Source organism: Rhinatrema bivittatum, chromosome 12, assembly GCF_901001135.1.
Source record: "Rhinatrema bivittatum chromosome 12, aRhiBiv1.1, whole genome shotgun sequence".
Lineage (NCBI taxonomy): Eukaryota > Metazoa > Chordata > Amphibia > Gymnophiona > Rhinatrematidae > Rhinatrema > Rhinatrema bivittatum.
Window position 1 is genome coordinate 5,381,442 of NC_042626.1, and position 10,776 is coordinate 5,392,217.

Consider the following 10,776-nt stretch of genomic DNA (forward strand, 5'->3'; position numbering starts at 1 on the left):
CTATGTGACAATTCAAAGCGGGTTTCGTTCAGTTACTGTAAGAATTTTAAATGAGATAAGAAACCAGAGGTAAATATAGAGTCAATTTCAATGTATTAGTTAATTTCAATAATCCTTAGCTTATTAATTAAAATTATCCTTTTATTCACATCTTCATACACAAAGCATCATGTCGACAAATCTGAATAAAGCTTAACAAACACCTATCCTATATTTAATTTCTCAAATTGTTTTTGCTCAAACTGCCAATAAGGACAATCCCAGCAACCAAGAAAGTCTGACAAAAAATTAGATTTCAGTCCCGGTTCCAGCAACTGACGAAAAAGTAGATTTTACTCCCAACTAGGGTGCGAGTATCGCCTTATACAAAGCAATTCAAACAAGTTCTCTAGGTTATTGCCCTCCACACATATCAGCGTGGACTGTCAGCCCTGAATACATCGGCATCAGCCACCACGAGCAGTGGAATATGACTCCAAAGGCGTAACGCGCTCCACAGCTCGGCTTCTAAGGCTTGACGGAGCGAAATGATGAGACAAAATACCTTCACTTTCTCACAATTTGGGTGAAATAAAGGCGGAGCAGGTTGGTTGCTGGGATTATCATTTCGGCAGTTTTTGGGATCGAAACAGCGATATTTTTAGCTGACATTTGGACTCGTCAAGACTACTTTAAGTCATTAGCCTCGTTATTGCAAGAGTAATATCTGTAGAAGTTTCTCTTCTTGAGTACATTTTACATTAAGGCATATTTTAGGTTTTGTAATATGGTTTGATTTTTTATTTGTTGCATGTTAGAATGATATGTGAGTAAGTACTTCAAGTATATGTGTCTGTTTGAATGTATTTTATGGGTGGAACTTATTGATGTAAGTGAAGTTTGTACTATGTTTATGAGCAAAAACATTTTCAGAAATTAAATATAGGATAGGTGTTTGTTAAGCTTTAATCAGATTTGTCTACATGATGCTTTGTGTATGAAGATGTAAATAAAAGGATATTTTTAATTAATAAGCAAGGGATTATTGAAATTAACTAATACATTGACATTGACTCTATATTTACCCCTGGTTTCTTTTCGCACTTCATATACTTGGGGAAGTCTTTTTCTGTTCTAGCCAGGTTGTTCGGTATCTTAAGTGAGAGATTTTTATCGTGTACAGGCAGTCAGGTTAAACGTGAGGCAGAGATGCCCATGGTCTTGGGAGAAGTCAGGGAAATAATGAAATCACGAGTCCACTCCTGAGCAGCAGGGGCAGGAAGGAGAAGGCTAGGCAGAGTATAAGCGAGTCGCAAAGTCATAGCTGCTAAGGAAAGGCAGGGATTGGCAGAAAAAGGGAAGAGTGGATCTTCCTGTGAAAGAATAAATCAGAGTGGCTGAAGGGCTGGGGGCACGGGGAAGTGAGATGGCGCTTTGCTCTGCCTTGGCACCAGTGCAGTCAGCAGATTTCCGACTCAGACAGAAGAATTGGAAGGAGGGCGAACGAGAGAAGCACAAGGGGGGGGAAATGCCAGATGGGGTTTGGAGTATTCCACCTGCTAAAGGGGTGAGAAGTAGAGAGAGACCGTGTGATGGGTGGCATGGGGTGCAAGCCCTGGGGGCGGGCAGCGGCGTAGTTGACCTGTGAGCCTATGCCGACAGCTGGCGAACGCACCCTGAAGCGGGGCAGACTGCAGCTTCGTCTACAGCAGCCACCTCCCCCGCAAGTTGAGCCCTTGGGCAAGGCTGAGGTGGGTGCCTAGAGCAGTCAATAGAGCAGGAGTCCGAGGGTCAGGACAGGCAAAAGACTGGGGAAACCGGATGCAGGCCTCGGTCGGGGCAGGCGGCAGACAAGCGAGGTCGGGTCCAGGCAGGGAGGTCAGTACCAGAAGATCAGGCCAGAGGATAATGAAGACACTCAGGAGACACTGGACGAGACTGGGAGAAGGAGACAGGCTGGGGAAGAACGCAGGAGCAACAGGCACTGCACAAAGAAGGAAAGGTTGTAAGTGAGGCATCGAGAATCATCTTAGGCAGCCTTAAATGGTGCACTATGGGGGCTCTAAATCACATGCCAGCCAGGTGCGCACACATAAGAAGGCGCGGGGAATGAGCGGGCAGATGGCAGCGCCTAGGCTCCTCGGCGTTCCTCTGGTGGTGGTGTCTGTGCTGTGAATGCAGAACACCTTGATCTGGGGTAAGCGTGGTGGCTAGCAGGACCACCCCATTGGCCACCAAACATAACAGACTAGAGTTACCTTCCAGGAAGCGTTGCTCAGACTAAAAGTGATGCTGGATAACTTACAACCTAACCAGCAAATATTTAAAATTAAATATCAAGGATAACGTATCCAGATTTTCAAGATTTTCCAAATGTTTTCGAAAGAAAAACCCCAAACAATGAATTAGAATAATCTAATATAGGCAAAACAGATCTAAGTGCTGTGTTAAATGATCAGAAAGAGCTGGTTTCAGTGAATGGATGAATCTGAGTTTACTGCCTGCCCTGTGACGAAGAGATGAAACGTCAGTCACCTGATCCAACTGAAAGGGACAGCCTGATAATGCTGTATCAGTGTGATTGACCCAGCTCAGTTCAGATTCAACGCTAATCTGCTAGATTTCATCCAAGACACTTATTTACATCCCTTACCTGGTCAGTAAGGTCAGTAATCATTGTCCAGCGAATTCTGCAAGTCATCAGCATAAAACTGAGCTCAAGTCCCCTAACAATGTCTAAAGCCAGATCCCTAAATAAGGTGGACCCCTCAGCCACAGTGAAGATGCACGAGAGATATGCAAATGTGCCTGCTGTATCGAGGGCTCCCCAGGACAGGTTTGGGAGGCCCTGGTATATCCCCGCTTGTGGCAGTCACATTGTAAAGGCTGAGGCGATAACCACTGACTCTACCCTACTGGCAAGAAACGATACAGCAAGACTTCACCTTGCCTGACACCCAAGTCTCAGTCTCTAAATCTCACTAGAAAATCCTGAATTTGTTTTACAACTGCTTTCCAAAGACTGGCTCCAGGTCTGTAATTAGGCAGCTTGTTCTTAGGTAAAGAAGGCGAGTTTAATCAGAGGGAAATGAGGCATCAATAAGCGTGGGAGGCAGGCAGGCATGGATGGAGACTGTGCCGAATCAAACCCAATCCCAGGCGACTCAGGCTAGGGCTGCGCTCGCTTTCTAAATGAACCAAACACGTCTTCTGAGTAATACAAAGTTGAAAACTCATCACAAGTCAAAAAGACAGTAAGAAGCTGAGTGCAAATGGGAGACTGGAGAAGTCAAATACTTAACCACAGAAAACAGCTGCCGTGAATCCTTTACCACGCCTTCACTTTCGCACTGTTAAAAGGAAACACTGAAGCTCTTAGTGGAGCTGCGTTTAAAAAGGTTTGGACAAGTTCCTGGAGGAAAAGTCCATAAAGCATTATTAAGGTGGAGTTGCGGAAATCCACGGCTTATTCTTGGGATAAGCAGTGTGAAATCTATCTTGCCCTTGGGATCCTGCCAGGTACTTGTGGCCTGGTTTGGCCTCTGTTGGGAACAGGATGCTGGGCTTGCTGGACCCTCGGTCTGACCCAGCATGGCAAGCCTTGTGTTTTATGCTCCCAAGCTTTGTCCTTATCTGATTCACAATGGGATTTCTGCCAGGTCCTTTCCAAATATCCATAATTCTTGGTTAAGCCAAGGGAAGGGCTTGTGCTGCCGTAATCCCCTTCTCCTTCTTGGCGTCAGTTTATCATGGAATTCCAGCAGTGGCAGATCTGCTGTTATCAAGAAAATAAGAATAGGAAGGAGAGAGAAAAGCCTCAGGGGCTGTGGCTGGCCTGTATTTTTGGAGAACCGGCAAATAAGAAAGACATTTATTTTATTTATTTAGCACTTTTCTATACCGATTTTCCAGTAACAGAATTACTAATCAAGTCGGTTTACATTCTAAACAGTAACCATGACAAGAGGATGTCTTACAATAAACAGGAAGATTGAACTTGGATAAAAATAAATGGGGTTAACAACATAAAGTAACAGATATGGGGCCTAATGTAGGCTGGAGTTACGAACGGGTGTTGGGCATAAGGCTGGGTTTTTAATATTGCTCTCTGGGGGTTACCTATGAAAGGGCTCATAGCTTGGAATACACATAAACGCTGAAGTTAGGAGAATGCTTGGTTGAATAATCAGGTCTGGAGTCTTTTCTTAAATACAATAGGGCATTGCACTAGTCTGAGGTCTGATGGGAGAGAGTTCCAAAGTTTGGGACCGGCAGTGGAGAAAGCTCTTTTACTTAATGTTGTCTTCATCGGTGGGGCCTGTAGGTTGTTTCTGTAGGCCTGTCTCACTGGTCTGCTTGAGGTGTGAGGTTGAAGAGGGATCTTGAGCTCGAGTGGGGCGATGTTATGTATTGCCTTGTGGACTGATGAGAGGGCTTTGAAAAGTATTCTGAATTTCATAGGAAGCCAGTGTAGAGTTTTCAAGATGGGTGTTATATGGTCTCTTTTGGTTTTCTTGGTTAGAATCCTTGCTGTTGCGTTCTGCAACATCTGCAGAGGTTTTGTGGAGTTAGCAGGGAGGCCAAGTAGTAGTGAGTTGCAGAAGTCGATTTTACTGAGAATGATTGCTTGTAAAACTGATCGGAAATCTTGAAGATGGAGGAGGGGTCTCAATCTTTTTAAGACTTGTAGTTTGAAAAATCCATCCTTTATGATGTTGTTGATGAAAGATCTGTAATTCATTTGGTTATCTAGTATAACTCCCAGGTTTCTGACTTGTGGGGATAGGATTAGTTGTGAGACCAGGTTGGTGATGGGTTGTGGGTGGTTTCCATCTTGGGAAATGAGAAGGTACTCTGTCTTGTTTTGATTAAGAATCAGATTGAGGCTTGTCAGCAGGTTGTTGATGGCTTGTTGGCATGAGTTCCAGAAGTCCAGAGTTTTCTGAAGTGAATCCGTAATAGGAATCAGAATCTGAACATCGTCAGCGTAAAGGTAGTGGATAAGATTTAGCTTGCGGAGGAGCTGGCAGAGTGGGAGCAGGTATATGTTGAATAAGGTTGGAGAAAGTGAAGAGCCTTGTGGGACATCCCACTTAATCTCAATCAAACAATGGTCTGACCAAGAAATGGGAACCACATCCATGTCAGAGCCTGGGCAAAATGCTAAGGGGGTCATTTTCAAAAGCGATCGCTGAATGGGGGCGGAGTCGGCCCTGGAAGAGAAGGAGTCTGGGCGGCACCGGGGCTGACTCTGCGGACACATCGCTGGCAGCAAAAGGTAAGGATCCTTATCGCCACCAGTTTCGCAGGCCCGCCCCCCGTTACCGGTCTGCGATCTTAGAAAACCTAGGCCCAAGTCCAGTTTTATGTGTAGGAGTACAAATAGAGCTAATAATAATAATTCATGGCCCGGCCCATCCCAGGACGGTCAGCATGTACATTGAGGCCTCCCAGTAAAATCAACCCGGGGGAGTCCAGAACCCACGTGGCCAACAAGCTCAAATTCCTGTGACACTGAACCTCTCCTAAGCAGGATCCTGTAAGACAGAAAGAATTCAGTACGTGATTTAAAATGAGATCATGCACAAGAGGAACCTTCCCTCAAATTGACCTGCATCCTGCACCTCAGATCCCTAAGTTATCCCTAAGTTCCCAGGTTGACGGCCTGGGCAGGGCCTCTTCTTCCCATGCAGGAAACCAGTGGCAGAGGATTTAAACTCTTTCACTCAGTGCAATTCACAAGACACCTGCTGCCTGCTTTGGAGTGAGCAACAATCACTCCTGAAAATGGATAATAAAAGCAAAAAATTCAATACATCGCCATGAATAAATATATGACAAGACTGGCCGAAGGTGGCACAAGGGGGCAGGACCTATGGTGTGGACATTCGGTGTAAGTATGGTGGACATCACCACAGGCACCGGGCTAGGAAGAAGCACCTGCAGGGGAAAACAAACTATCAGCAGTGACAGGCCAAGAAGGAGAGCAGTCCTGGGCAGGGCCAATGCAGTCCTGTTCCTCTCCCCCTTCCCCCAAAAAGTGCAGCGTGCTAGCAGCAGTAAGGGGGCAGGTAGGACAGTCCCCAGCCTGACTCTGCCTTTCTGAGATGCACACCCTCCACATCAAGATGGTATCTATGCGGGTACAGTACTGCTTTGCCTTTTCAAATTGCCTTCCTGGAGCTGTGCGGAGAAGTGGTGCATGCAGAGTTAAGCAGCAGTTTGCTGCTACAATGCTCAGAGGACCTCACAGTTACACAGCAATGATGGCAGAGAAAGAGCCCACGGTGCGTCCAGTCTGCCCAGCAAGATGCTTATGGCAGTAACCGCCGCGTCACCCGCAGAGACTTGTGCGTTGCTATACAAAGCTCCAGGCAGCTTACCGTGTGAGCGCACACAAAGATTTAAAGACGTAGCACAGCAAACATTAGGAGCTCAACCCTGATTTCACGTTCTCAGCGATCGAACACCTGACGGAAAAGATGAGTCTTTAGCAGCTTCTTGAGAGTTTGTGTACATTCAGTGGTCCTTAAAGCCAAGGGCAATGAGATCCAGAGGACTGGGCCAGCAACAAGAAAGAGCCTCTCACAAAATTCAGCCAGATGACCCTGTCCAATAACCCTCTCTGGGAGAATCGTAAACTTCAACTAGGATTATATCTGCGGAGCATCTGATTAACACATGGCAGCAAATCCATTTAAGCATTGATTAATCCATGGGAGGGAATCATTTTAAGCATTGATTAATCCATGGGAGGGAATCATTTTAAGTATTGATTAATCCACGGGAGTGAATAAATTTTAAGTACTAATTAATCCATGGGAGTGAATCAGTTTTAAACATTGATTAATCCAATGGAGTGAATCCATTTTAAGTATTGATTAATCCATGGGAGCGAATCAATTTTAAGCATTGATTAATCCATGGGAGGGAATCATTTTAAGTATTGATTAATCCACGGGAGTGAATCAATTTTAAGTACTGATTAATCCATGGGAGGGAATCATTTTAAGTATTGATTAATCCACGGGAGCGAATCAATTTTAAGTATTGATTAATCCAATGGAGTGAATCCATTTTAAGTATTGATTAATCCATGGGAGCGAATCAATTTTAAACATTGATTAATCCATTGGAGCAAATCCATTTTAAGCATTGATTAATCTTACAAAAAATCCATTTTAATTACTAATTAATCCATGGGAGAGAATCCATTTTAAGCATTTATTAATCCATGGGAGGGAATCATTTTAAGCATTGATTAATCCATGGGAGGGAATCATTTTAAGTATTGATTAATCCATGGGAGCGAATCCATTTTAAGCATTGATTAATCCATGGGAGGGAATCATTTTAAGTACTGATTAATCCATGGGAGGGAATCATTTTAAGTATTGATTAATCCATGGGAGGGAATCATTTTAAGTACTGATTAATCCATGGGAGCGAATCCATTTTAAGTATTGATTAATCCATGGGAGGGAATCATTTTAAGCATTGATTAATCCACGGGAGCGAATCCATTTTAAGCATTGATTAATCCACGGGAGTGAAACCATTTTAAGTATTGATTAATCCATGGGAGCGAATCCATTTTAAGCATTGATTAATCCATGGGAGGGAATCATTTTAAGCATTGATTAATCCATGGGAGGGAATCATTTTAAGTACTGATTAATCCACGGGAGCGAATCCATTTTAAGCATTGATTAATCCATGGGAGCGAATCCATTTTAAGTATTGATTAATCCATGGGAGGGAATCATTTTAAGTATTGATTAATCCACGGGAGTGAATCCATTTTAAGCATTGATTAATCCATGGGAGCAAATCCATTTTAAGCATTGATTAATCCATGGGAGGGAATCCATTTTAAGTATTGATTAATCCACGGGAGTGAAACCATTTTAAGTATTGATTAATCCATGGGAGCGAATCCATTTTAAGCATTGATTAATCCATGGGAGGGAATCATTTTAAGTATTGATTAATCCACGGGAGCGAATCCATTTTAAGTATTGATTAATCCATGGGAGGGAATCCATTTTAAGCATTGATTAATCCATGGGAGGGAATCATTTTAAGTACTGATTAATCCACGGGAGCGAATCCATTTTAAGCATTGATTAATCCATGGGAGCGAATCCATTTTAAGTATTGATTAATCCATGGGAGGGAATCATTTTAAGCATTGATTAATCCACGGGAGCGAATCCATTTTAAGCATTGATTAATCCATGGGAGGGAATCATTTTAAGTATTGATTAATCCACGGGAGTGAATCCATTTTAAGCATTGATTAATCCATGGGAGGGAATCATTTTAAGTATTGATTAATCCACGGGAGCGAATCCATTTTAAGCATTGATTAATCCACGGGAGTGAATCCATTTTAAGTATTGATTAATCCATGGGAGCGAATCAATTTTAAGTATTGATTAATTCACGGGAGTGAATCCATTTTAAGTATTAAAATGGATTCACTCCCGTTATTTATACCCAATCGTTGGATGTAATTGTATATTTGTTTAATTGTTCAATCTGTTTTATGTAATTTTCTGTTCCTTGTTCTGTGTAAACCGAAGTGGTATGCACTAGTGCATGAACTCCGGTATATAAAAGCCTTTAAATAAATAAATAAATAAATAAATAAATAAATAAATATTGATTAATCCATGGGAGTGAATCAATTTTAAACATTGATTAATCTTACAAAAAATCCATTTTAATTACTAATTAATCCATGGGAGAGAATCCATTTTAAGCATTTATTAATCCATGGGAGCAAATCCATTTTAAGTACTGATTAATCCATGGGAGAGAATCCATTTTAAGTATTGATTAATCCACAGGAGCAAATGCATTTTAAGCATTTTTTAATCCATGGGAGGGAATTCATTTTAAGTATTGATTAATCCATGGGAGTGAAACCATTTTAAGTACTCATGAGTTACTATTGCATCCGTGGCAGGAGCTGGCGGACATTTTTTTTTGGATTATGAGACTGTCTTTTTCATGTGGCCTTTGTTTTAGCGGTTTTTGGGGCTTTTAGGATTGGGGAGTTGGTTGCTAGAGCGGCGGTTCTGGTGGATTAGATGCGATAACAGTCTGTTTGAAGATTCATTGTTCCAAAGTGGATCAAGCGAGAAGAGGTGCCTGGTTTGGTGGCTTGCTCATACTTTTATGTCCATGCGGCCATGGTGATCTGGATGTTTTTGTACATGAAATGGCATCCCTTTGACTAAATATCAATTTGCTGTGGTGTTATGGATGTTGCTGGGTCTGGACAACCCTTGCTGAATTGGGGTTGTCAGATGATGTCATCCGTCGTATTAGTCATTGTAAGTCAGGTGCCTTTGAGTCTTATATCTGGATCTGCATGACTTTGAGTTGGTACTGTTTTAATGTTGTTTGTTTTTTGCAGGTCACTGGAGTTGCTGGATCCTTGGCCATTCTTATGTTGTTTCGGCATATAGATGTGCTCTCCAGCACACTTACGATTCACACTTGGAGTTTGCAGTGCAAGGTGTGAAGGCACACTGGTTTGGCCATCGTGGGATGTGTTGGGATCAGCTGCTTCCTTTCCTTCAGGAGTTACTGAGGACTTGGGCACAGTCTTTGGCACTCGTGAAACATCTCAGAGTCAATGATCTGGGGTGGTGATTGTGTCGTCAGTTGTTGACCACTGTTTATAAGGATTTATCTACTGTCATGATGTGGTTACCTAATACAGTGTTGATCTGGTCAGACATTCTAAGACCAGTGTTTTTGGATCAGGTACTTTGGGCTCACGGCTGGGCTAAGCTTAACAAATTGGTTCCTGGCTGTGTAAACTGGGCAGTAGGCATTTGAAGCATGAGTGGGCTTGGGACTATTCAGGTTGGATGAGGTTCACCTATCTGATGTGGGACAGGACCTGTTGAACAATGTTTTCCAGCAGACTTTGGAGGTTGTTGTGCCAGTGGAATCTTGGCCACAGCTTTTTGGGGGGTCATGGGGATAGATCTCTGACTACCTTGTGAATATGGTGGTGTTACTGAGGAGGGCTTGTATTGGGTATTTGATGGATCGGACGAGGTGCTGATAGATTGTTCTTCATGTAGAAAGAAGGTGTGGCTGGGTTTAGTCGCACCTGTGTGGGAGCCTTGCTGAGATGTGGTAGGCACCTCACACAGTAGCAGTGGTGACACTGCTGGATGCCTGCAGACTGGGTAGCCTGGGGTGGGCATCTTGCTGGGGATATGATGGTTGCTTACGGGGCAATGATTTAGGTGTTGATGTTGTTACACCCAGGAATACATCTATACAAATATGGTTTAATAAAGTTCTGGCCAATTTTGATTCCAACAGTTGTTGATTTTGTTGATTGTGTGGTTTTATTTCGTGTGAAGAGAGAGGTTGTGGGCAGCACAGTATACCAGATGCCCATATTGTTAAACAACAAACAACATGAAAACATGTCTCCATGCATCCTAATGAGCATGAATAATTCTTCAAAGTAACTGCAAGTTTGACATTTCAGGAATTTTGTACTCACCCTCGAGATGAGCTGAAGCAAGACACGTTATCATTTCTGCACAAAGTCACATCCAGCTTTAGGAAGTCCTGTAAAGGACCCAGATCTCAGTTAAGCTTGAAACCAAGTGTGACTCAGGAGCACCTAAACATGGTGCTTTCCATAAATGAATCAGTAGGTTCTCTGGCTCCAAAGAAATGTGCTGACATGAATGTGTTCATGCAATGTCAATGATTCCCATGAGTTCTCAGCATGAGTTCTCAGCATGAGTCAGAACCACA

At 43.0% G+C, this 10,776-nt stretch overlaps 1 long non-coding RNA gene across 2 annotated transcripts in view; it reads left to right on the forward strand.

Moving 5' to 3' along the window:
- LOC115074357 overlaps positions 1–10,304 on the forward strand; it is a 56,797-nt gene extending 46,493 nt beyond the window's left edge. For both annotated transcript variants that reach the window (XR_003852226.1, XR_003852225.1), the window contains exon 3: positions 9,404–10,304. This is a non-coding gene — a long non-coding RNA (uncharacterized LOC115074357). The remainder of the gene's footprint in view (positions 1–9,403) is intronic.
- The last annotated feature ends 472 nt before the right edge of the window (positions 10,305–10,776 follow it).